Genomic DNA, 11,477 nt, shown 5'->3' on the forward strand with positions numbered 1-11,477 from the left:
CAAAGGAGACTCTTTGTGTCTCCTACCGGAACCGCTGCCGGTCATCAAATTAATTAAGAACACTGCTCTCAATGAGGACATCACATTCACTGTAAAAGTCCTTCCCACCAGACTCAATCTTTCCATCTGGTTCCCACCACTCAGGTCCCTCATTGCTTTTGCACCACACCACAGAAAAACTCACTGAAACGCTGTCACACATCTTGAATGGCACGCCATGACAGAATAGTGGAACTCATAGCAAAGGACATATTCAAATATCATGCATCCTCAGTGAGAATGTACAAACATTACTGTGTAATAAATTTCATCCATGTTTCATCTCTGCAATAACCCAGACATCTTTACATCGTCAGCTACTACACCAGATGTTAGGACCACAATGGAAAAAAGTCACCAGGACTTTTTGTGTTATCCTTCAAGCCTAAATGTCTTACTGTACCACCATGCTGTTCACATTTCTGACTAATAAAGTGTTCAATCAGTCAATCAATCAACACATTCTACTGTGGTTGATGAAGAGTCCAGAGAAGAGTCTGTATTAGAGATGTATTAGAGACCTTTGACCCTAGCCTGGAGGAAGCTTTTATGACCACGGTAATTAAATACCAACCACTTTTACATACCATCTCAGAGCTAGGTTATAGGTGCTGAATAGGTTCTGAATGTATTGATGTGATATAGTGAGGTTACTTTATTACTGCTAACTTGGGGAAGCAGCCAGTCCAGCAGGGGGCATTGACACACTGTCTGGGAGCTGGGGGTTTGCCTTGGGGAATGACGTTAGACCAGGACCCGGATGTATAGCTCAGTCAGTTTGCATGCTACGAGTGCAATGTTGTTGTTTGTACCATGCTGAAGTATCGAAGTAAAAAGGATTATTGCACAACACCCGTGTGGTTATTCAATGTGACGATATAACATCTTTTGGCGACGAGGATCAAAACATGGCTACCATTGGCACGGTGGGGGCGTTTGATGAGAAGTCCCAGACGTGGGAAGAGTATTGCGAGATCCTGGAGCAGTTTTTTGCGGCAAATGGAATTGATGACGGGGACAAACAGCGGGCTATACTGATAAGTGTAGTAGGTCCAGCACCCTACAGGCTGATGAAGAGCCTTCTCAGCCCTGAAAAGCCAAAGGACAAGACATACCAGGAACTAGTACTACTTCTAAAGAATCACTATGATCCAAAACCCAGTGAAATTGTGCAAAGGTTCAAGTTTGATTCACGCAATCGCAAGACGGAGGAGGCGGTAATGGACTATGTGGCTGAGCTGCGTCGGCTAGCTCAGGACTGTAACTACGGTGCCACTTTACAGGACAGATTAAGAGACAGGATTGTCTGTGGAATAAATGACGACAGGACACAGAGACGTCTCCTGGCGGAGGCGGGTCTCACTTTTGAGAAGGCGTTACAGATCGCCATATCGGTGGAGACTGCAAACAAGAATGCTCGGGATCTTCAAAATGTGAGTGACACAGGGAAGTGTTTCAACGTTAACGCTGGCCCAAGCGAGGCTCGGGCTGCGTTCAAAGGTGACGTCAAGGAGTGTTACCGGTGCAAGGGAACCAGACATACGGCAGCCGACTGTAAGTTTAAACAGGAGAAATGTCATGCATGTGGTAAAGTGGGGCACATATCCAGGGCGTGCCTGAGCAAAAATAAAAATTACCAAGGGGGCAGAAGACCGACGGGGGGCGAAAAGAGACAGAGTGCCAGTTACCGCTCACACAAGGTGCATGAAAATCAGGATGAGGGCGAGAGTAACAGCTCGGGAGAGGACACATTCTCAATGAGCTGCATGACATTCAGACTCGGGCGCATGAGTGAAGGGCACCTGAGAAAAGTAGACCCTTACATGGTGGGGATGAAGCTGAATGGGAAAGAGGTTAACTTGGAAATAGATACAGGCTGCAGTCTTACAGTGATGAACGAAAATCAGTTCAAAAGTTTGTGGATTGAAAACAAAAGGCCAAGTGTAAAGCCCATCAGAGTCAAGTTGGAAACTTACACAGGGGACCCTGTTGGAGTAATAGGGGTCGCCCAGGTCAAGGTTGCATACAAGCAGCAAATAAAGAAACTGCCCCTCGTTGTGGTGGAGGGGGAGGGCCCCAGCTTGTTGGGACGTGGCTGGCTGGAGGAGATACATCTAAGCTGGAAAGAAATAAAGGCCAGACCCGGAGCACGATCAGCAGTGCAAAACATAAAAGTGGAGGACAACACAACACTGCAGCAGGTGTTGAGCCAACATGAGGAAGTGTTCAAGGAGGAGTTGGGCACCCTTATAGGTACTAAAGCCACCATCCATGTGAAAGCGGAGGCTAGTCCAAGATTCTTCCGTCCAAGGTCTGTTCCCTATGCTATGCGCGCAAAAGTAGATGAGGAAATAGACAGACTGTTGAAAGAAAATATTATCACACCGGTGAAATATGCTGAGTGGGCTGCACCTGTTGTCCCGATTCTGAAGCCTACAGGAGCCATAAGGCTATGTGGGGACTACAAACTCACTGTGAACACAGTCTCATCCCTGGAACAGTATCCCATACCCCGAGTGGAAGACCTGTTGGCAGCCCTGTCCGGAGGACAGCGGTTCTCAAAATTAGATATGAGTCATGCTTATCAGCAGATCCTCATGGATGAGGAGTCCAAGAAATATCTGACAGTCAACACACATAGAGGACTGTTCACATACAACAGGCTGCCGTTCGGGGTGGCGTCAGCACCAGCCATATTTCAGCGGACTATGGAAAGTCTGTTAAGAGGAATCCCATTTGTGGCTGTGTACTTGGACGACATTTTGGTCAGTGGAAAAAATGAGGCTGACCACCTTGCAAACCTTGACACTGCATTGACCAGGTTGAAAGAGGCCGGGCTGAGATTAAGAAGGAGTAAGTGCACATTCATGCAGGAGGCAGTAGAGTATCTGGGCCATAGAGTGGATGCCCAGGGGCTTCACCCTGTACAAAAAAAAGTGAAAGCCATAGTGGACGCCCCTGCCCCGACAAATGTCACAGAGTTAAAGTCCTATTTAGGGCTCTTGAATTACTATGGCCGCTTCTTGCCAAATTTGTCAACCTTGCTGGCCCCACTACATGAACTATTAAGAAAGGATGTGCGTTGGGCATGGAAGAGGAACCAGGAGGAGGCTTTTCAAAAGTCCAAGGCCCTGCTGACCACTGCAGCAGTCCTGGTGCACTATTCAGCTGACCGGGAATTAATTCTTTCTTGTGACGCTTCTCCATATGGAGTGGGCGCTGTTCTGTCACACCGGATGGAGGATGGAGGCGAGCGACCTCTGGGCTTCATGTCGCGCACACTAGCCCCTGCTGAAAAGGGATATTCGCAACTGGACAAGGAAGGCTTGGCTGTGATGTTTGGAATAAAAAAGTTTCACAAGTACCTGTATGGACGTACTTTCACCATCTATACGGATCACAAGCCACTGATCTCTCTTTTCGATGTGAGGAAGGCTATCCCACAAATGGGCTCCCCCAGAGTACAGAGGTGGGCGGTTCACCTGAGCGCCTATGAGTACAACATTGTGTACAAAGAAGGGACAAAACATGCAAATGCTGACGCCTTAAGCAGGCTGCCCCTGCCTGAAACAGGGAGTGACAAAGTGGAAACAGAACAAGTTTTAATGATGGATTTACTGGATGACTCACTGGTCGACACCCAACAACTGAAGCGCTGGACGGCGAGAGATGTGATCTTATCACAAGTCCATGAATATGTATTGAAGGGGTGGCCTAAAAAAACAGATGCTCAATTCCAGCCATTTCACCAGAGAGAGATGGAGCTGAGTGTGAGAGACGGCTGTGTGCTCTGGGGAGCCAGGGTGATCATTCCCACAAAGGGAAAGGTTAAGATACTGAAGTTACTGCACCAGTCCCACTCGGGCATGTCTAGGATGAAAAGCCTGGCGAGATCATATGTATGGTGGCCGGGCATGGACCAGGATGTGGAGAATGAAGTGAGGGCGTGTGAGGAGTGTCAAAAACACCAGAAGTCACCACCCAGTGCACCGCTACATCCATGGGAGTGGCCTGAGTCACCGTGGTCGAGAATCCACATAGACTATGCAGGGCCTTTCTTAGGAGCAATGTTCCTGGTGATAGTGGATGCTCACTCAAAGTGGATGGACGTCTACCCCATGAAAACATCCACGTCCCAAGCCACCATAGAGAAGCTGCGCCAGAGTTTCAGTATTTTCGGCTTACCAAAAATGTGCGTTTCGGATAATGGCAGCTGTTTCACGAGCGAAGAGTTCGAGGCATTCATGAGGAACAATGGCATTCAGCATGTGAGGTCAGCCCCGTTTCACCCATCCACTAATGGGCTGGCCGAGAGGGCCGTCCAGACTTTTAAAGACGGAATGAAGAAGATCACAGAAGGGACTATACAAACCAGAGTTTCAAGGTTCCTATTCAACTACCGCATCACACCGCATGCCACAACCGGTGTGTCACCGGCGGAGTTAATGATGGCCAGGAGGCCCCGTTCTCAATTCGACCTGCTCATGCCAGATGTAACGGCGAAAGTGCAGCGAAAGCAGCAGAAACAGAAAGAGTGTCATGACACAACCAAGAGACTGAGATGTTTTGCGCCTGGAGATAAGGTGTACATCAAGAACTACTCCTATGGTCCCAAGTGGATCCCTGCCGTCATCCATAGCTCATCAGGCCCCGTGTCCTATACGGTCATTGTTGGAAATGGCCACATCGTAAAGAGGCATGTGGATCAGGTCCGTGCCAGGCTGATGGACACTGTGCCCAGCGGGATGCCAGAGGCGGGAGCAGTGGAGTCAGAGGACACTAGTGGCGGCGCTGTGGGCCCCCCGCCTGCAGTGATGGAAGCCAGAGAGCCTGCTCTGAGTGAACCAAGGGACACTCAGCCGGAGCCGGAGATTCCGGTCCCATCAGACCCCCCTGCAGTGTCAGAGGTGAGACGGTCGGGGCGGGAAAGGCATGCGCCCGAGCACCTCAAAGACTTTGTTACTTAGAGTGAGATTCGTTCCAGAAATAGAGCAACAATGCGCTCTGATCTCACTGGAAGGACGTTCCTTCCTAGTTTAGGCCTTTCTTTATTACAAGTAAAAGGACAATTTTCTGCATTGTAAAAAAAAAAAAAAAAAAAAAAAAAAGAGAGAGAAAAGGGAAATGTTTGTGTTTTCACAGTGGCTGATTTTTGAAATATTGTTTTCTGGTTGAAATGGGTTAACTGGGTGATACTGCTGGCTGTTTACTTAAAGGGGAGGAAATGTGATATAGTGAGGTTACTTTATTACTGCTAACTTGGGGAAGCAGCCAGTCCAGCAGGGGGCATTGACACACTGTCTGGGAGCTGGGGGTTTGCCTTGGGGAATGACGTTAGACCAGGACCCGGATGTATAGCTCAGTCAGTTTGCATGCTACGAGTGCAATGTTGTTGTTTGTACCATGCTGAAGTATCGAAGTAAAAAGGATTATTGCACAACACCCGTGTGGTTATTCAATGTGACGATATAACAATTGAAGTCTTACCTGAGTTGTGCTGCAGTCTCAGAAGAGGCCTGCAGTGTTTCAGTACAGGTATGCAACTGGACAGGGTCTACTGGTCTTCACAGCTCTGACAGGACTTGACACGACCTGCATGTCCAAAGGAAACAAATTCTCATTTTAGGAGGCTAGAGATTGACCAAGTTATGGCTTCCATGTACATAATGTTCCACCTTGGTTAGTCGTGGTCATGTTCTTGTTACTTAGGTTTGTTTTGTTAACCACAATGTTGAACATGTAATGTAGATAGCTGTTACTTAAACAGATGCTAGGTTCATTGTTTCCCTGGTATCCTATAGTTTCCCTTCCTGTTTACTCACTGGGACCTTTGTAATGATTTTACATTCAAAAACAAAAATCACAACCAAATAACTGCTATGAAGGAGTTTAAAAGTGTCCTTTGAGTGCTTCCTGCCCTTCCTACACACACCCTGCATTAGTACTGCCTGGTGGAAAGGAGCCATGGGGGGGGGTCACTTTTCAAGTCACACACAGCACACACACACCTCTAAAAGTGGTGTACATACTAGACGGAGATGGGGATTGACATACGTCGGGGGTGAGGAACTGGTACGTTCTTTACGTCAGTGCATTCAGTGCATTCATACAGTAGTTTGACACGTTTCTTATGCGTGATTAGGGCCAAGAGGCTATTCATCCTCCAGAGGGAAGCAGTGAACGTACGTCAGGTACGTCAGGTACGTCAGGTTGAGCTCAGAGCTCAACCTGACGGATGACATAATCGACGGACAAACCCCCCATCCCCCCTCCCCTTTTTGGTCTCCCCCTCCGTTCCTTATGCTTACTTATGGGTCTTACGTCGAGTATGAATAGGCCTAGCAGACCTTGTATTGAACAGGCCTACTTTCCTGTGCTTTTTTTTGCAAGCTGCTAATAAAGTATTCAATCAATTCAATCAATCAGATGCAACAGGCTGAAGTCCACACTGAAATAATCAGGCAACTTCTTATCAACTAAAGCAAGTAAGACAACAAAATTAAATTTAAAAAAATTGCTGTTCCTGCAGCTCAAACCAAGTGTTGATTCTCGGCTTTACGTGTCCGAAAGTGCAGTGATGTTTATGTCTAATGCCTTTATACAGTGTGCTTGGACAACAGACTGTGGTAAAAAGTCAAGATGTGTCCGTGACGTGTTTCATGGCTAGAGAATGACACTTTTTTGTTTTACTATAACTAAGTTAATTCTACTGTCTACTCTAGTAAGTAGACTAAAATTAAACACTTTTAGTTAAGGTGTAATGCATTAACTTGAATTCATGACTTGTTTGTTTCAATTTGTAGACAGGGAAACATTACACAACTAAAATAGAGAAGACTATGACTAAAACTAAATTAAAATTGGCTGTCAATATTAGCATTGCTTGTCTCACACACGCACACACGCACACGCGCGCGCGCGCACACACACACACACACACACACACACACACACACACACACACACACACACACACACACACACACACACACACACACACACACACACACACACACACACACACACACACACATGTTGGCAGGCAGCCGGTCTGTAGAATAGAAATACTATACATTATATATATTATTATATATTAACAAATGTCAAACAATGTCAAAACGTACCTTGTAGCTTTGCAAACGCCCAGCAATGAAGAAGTGTCTTTGCAGACAATAAGACTGTTTGAGGAAATGACAAATTTCAGGTTCTTCGCACACTTTTAAAGGCTGTATGCAAGGCGGTTGCTCCCATTGGTCGATTCAATCTCTTTCTTAGAGATGGGGTGGATACTAACCTCGCATCACCAGTCTTTCTACCTCTAGGTGGATGCTTAAGATTCTAAAACCAGATTAGTGTGAACCAGAGAGAGTTATGACACTAGCGTTGACTCCCATCGTAAGAATGGAATGCGGAAGTGCTCTGTCTATCTCAATGAGATAGTTACAATGTTTGGAACTATTATAGTGTTTTGAACACTAATAACTTCAAGTTACAACAAGTTAAGAGCTAGGTGGCTTTAGATTTGGGGTGAAAATGGTGGAGGAAAAAATAAATTGTATTCATAATATTTCTGTCTTCAAATGTTGATGTTGTCACAAGTACAAACCTGTGTGTTTGTATCTACCCACATTGACTTTGTAGATGTATCAAAAATAAACCATAATAACTTTTAAAGGGGTATTTCACTTTAAAAAAAAATGTGGGTCATTAATACGTGAGGGGCCGTGTTTTTCCCTCCGTGACAAAACACAGAAAGTGCCTAACACCTGTGCAATGGCAAAGGGTTCAAATAACTGTAGAAAACAGGGAACCTCAAGAGGAGAATAATGTTATTCTGGACCGTTATGGGTCCATTTGGTTACATTTGTGTACTCTCAGAGTTAAATCAACACTCACAATGTTTGCCAAAATCCCCCAATATGCTTCTGTTGCTATTTCGCTCTCGTTTTGAGTGACCTGCCAGCACCCACCTGATGGCAGGTGTGTGATAGTCACAGGTGTGTGACTGGCACCTGAGCATGGGTCCTGCCAGTCACACACCCGTGACTGGCACACACCTGCCAGCAGTGATTACCAACAGAAGCATAGGGAACTTTGGCCAATTTTGGGTGGGGGGCGCTACCCACACGTTTAGCTGTGTTGCACATTCCACGATTGCACGATCCGTACAAGTTATACCTCGTTGTAAAGTGGACAAATCAACGATAACAACGATATAAAATACAATACCAATTGGTATTATTAAAGTGGAGAAATAATCAACCGAGTTAAGTTTCCGAACTTTTTTGTTTAGTTACTATCGACCACTGTTACTTACCCAACTCCTAAGCCTAGCCATGATACATTTAGTAGCCTACTCTAAGCATCTAAACTACCATGTTACAATAAGTGTACATTCATATTTATTAATTTAGTACAATTAACTAATTTGTTATCACAGGCAAACACACTTCTGGACACACTTCTGCTTTAAAAGTAAACTCAAAAGTCACAAAAGGTCAACATAATGGTAATAATTTAATAATAATAATTTCAATATTTCCTTTTTTTAATTCTGCTTTGTAGATTGTCCATTGCTTTGATGTCATTCTGATCCAGGAGGTCAGAGATAGTGACATGTCTGCAACCAACAGACTGATGGAGCACGTCAACAAGTGAGACCATCACTGTATTTCAGTGATTGGGTGCCTGTCAGTTATAAATCACACATCATATTGTTATACATAGGTCAGAGGAGTGCTTAATTTTCCTATGTAATGCAGGCAAGAACTACAGCAATGACTGTCATTTCAAGTATACTACACCTGTGTCTGCATCTGTGTTTGTGTGTTTATTCCTCTCCAGAGGCTCTCCAGAGTTCAGGTACCGTCACATCGTCAGTGAGCTACTGGGTCGCAGCACCTACAAGGAACGATAGATACCTCTTCATCTACAGGTACACACACATGGATCACATTGCAATTACTTCATACCCCCCCCCCCCCCCCCATGAAGGATTCATTTTTGCTTCTTCCCCATTGTTGATAGAGAGCAGACAGTGTCTGTTGCAAGGGCCCAGCATCCGCCTTTGAAATAGAGTCTATATAGGAAGTAAAAGTTCATATGAATGGCCTGTATCGCTGTTTCAACCCTGCTGGTGTCAGAAGCAATAACGCTCTATGCAAGCGGATGGGTTTTTGCCGAACTTTACACTTGATTTTATTACCTTAATAAACATTTTTCATAAATACTTTATGCTTCCAGTTGCTAGTTTAAAGTTTCTTTCAATCACCATGGTATGCGTTTTGGTAAATTATGGTCCCATTTCTTTTAAAATTGATGATAAAGTAGGCTATGCTGTACGAGGGGCGTGGCTACCTTGTGATCATTTGATTGACAAGCTACACAACCAATAGCATTAATTTCCCACCCCCGCTCGGGTCCGAACCAATAGCAACGTGTGTGTGTGTGTGTGTGTGTGTGTGTGTGTGTGTGTGTGTGTGTGTGTGTGTGTGTGTGTGTGTGTGTGTGCTTACTTGTTACTTGTATGACTATCTTTGTGAGAACCCGGGGACAATGTCAGAAAGATGAGCAAAATTACAGAAATGTAGGGCATTTTGCTGGTCCTCAGTTTTAAATATGCTGTTTTATGGTTAATTAATTTCTAAGAATTGTCAAAGATATTTTATATAGTCAAGTGAACATTGTAAATTAACTACTGTTTAAAATTAACTAAGTGATATAGAATAGTTTTTCTGGTTGGGCCCCACCCTGCTTTACACTGGCTGGCACCCTTGTGGCATTTGCAATTAAATCTTTTGTCTTTATGCAGTTCCCTGTATGGGTGGGGCAGGAAGAGTTGAAAGATTGGTGTTATTGCCTTGTGTGAAACAAAAGGATGGGATTACAATATATTGAAAGAAGCCATTTGGTAGCATGTATATGTCACAGGCAGTCAGTGTGAGCTTTGAGTTCAACGCTGGTAGAAATTGTAAGTCTAGAAGCTCCTTTTGATATAAAAATATATCACTGATTCTTCTCAAAATTTGAACTTGTCTTATGTAAGCTTTTGTCTATCTTGTTTTACATTACATTTCATTTAGCAGACGCTTTTATCCAAAGCGACTTACAATAAGTGCATTCATCTATCATAGGTAGGGAACGAAACAACTAATCACGAGAAGTCCTAAGTGCATTTTCTGAGTCCCCATTCAGATCCTGCTACCACAGAATGTATCTGTAATCAGGTACATTCATTACACTTTTAGTTGTCACATACCCACTCCACTCTCTCCTCCCTCCCCTGTATATATCCCTGCCTCTCCTCCTGCTACTACTGGGTGACTTCAACACAGACTGGAATAAGATCCGCCTCTTCAAGGACAAGAGTTTCCATTGGATGATCACCGACGAGGCTGACACTACTGTGTCTCACACCAACTGTGCCTATGAAAGCAGGCATGCACGCACACACACTCACACACACGCACACTAAAGGGAATAAATACAGTTGCACAAATCACTCTCACACATGAGTAGATTGCGTACATACATAAATACATTTGTAAAGAAACACACCTCATGTCCTCATCTCCTTTCCTCTCTGTGTTTGTAGGATTGTGGCAACCACCGACATGATGGTGAAAGGAGTTGTGCCTGGCAGTGCTCAAGTCTATGACTTCATGCAAGACCTGCATCTCAGCCACAGTCTGGTAACTGCAACTGGATGTGAAAAACTGTGTTATGCCTTAATAATGTACCTGCACATTTCCACACCTCATCAAGACCTGATGGGAGTAACCGGCGCTCTGCAAATAGGCTATCATTTTCTCTCTGAAGACATAGGCTGATGTTAAATGATGATGAAAAATAGAGTTGGTACATCCTCCAAAAGTGATACACATACAGTATGTTGTGAATTTAATTGACCCGGCCTCAATGTGATCCAAAGAGTTTTCCTCAAATTAAAGGCAGACATTTCCTTGGTTAAAACATAATGTTTTTTTGAGAAAAGATTAAAGCTCTATATTCAGATAGTTATCATTGCTATAATGTGTCCAATAACAGGGATCTCCCCATCTTCCTTTTTAGGTTGCCCATTTTCAGATGGGTTGCCAATTTCAAACAATCAGGTGAGAGTACCCATTTATCAGCTTCAGTTACTGAATAAACACACTATAGCAATGATTGATTACTATCAGAATATAGAGCTATTTAACAATTATTTTAACAAAAGAAGATAAGGCGGGTGAGTGATGATTCAGTTGAGTGGCGACCTTGGAGGACAAGATGACATCAGGCAGTATCACAGAAGAAGTTTAGAATTGTATTAAGAACATTCAGAGACTATAGTATGGTTCACATTACATGACTAGAAGATATGAGTTGCAACAGATAAAAAAAAGGACCCGGATGAGAGTATGATATGTACACTTTAAAAAATTATGTTCTACAATGTA

This window comes from Gymnoscopelus braueri, assembly GCF_963280865.1.
Source record: "Gymnoscopelus braueri genome assembly, chromosome: 13".
In the NCBI taxonomy this organism is placed as follows: domain Eukaryota; kingdom Metazoa; phylum Chordata; class Actinopteri; order Myctophiformes; family Myctophidae; genus Gymnoscopelus; species Gymnoscopelus braueri.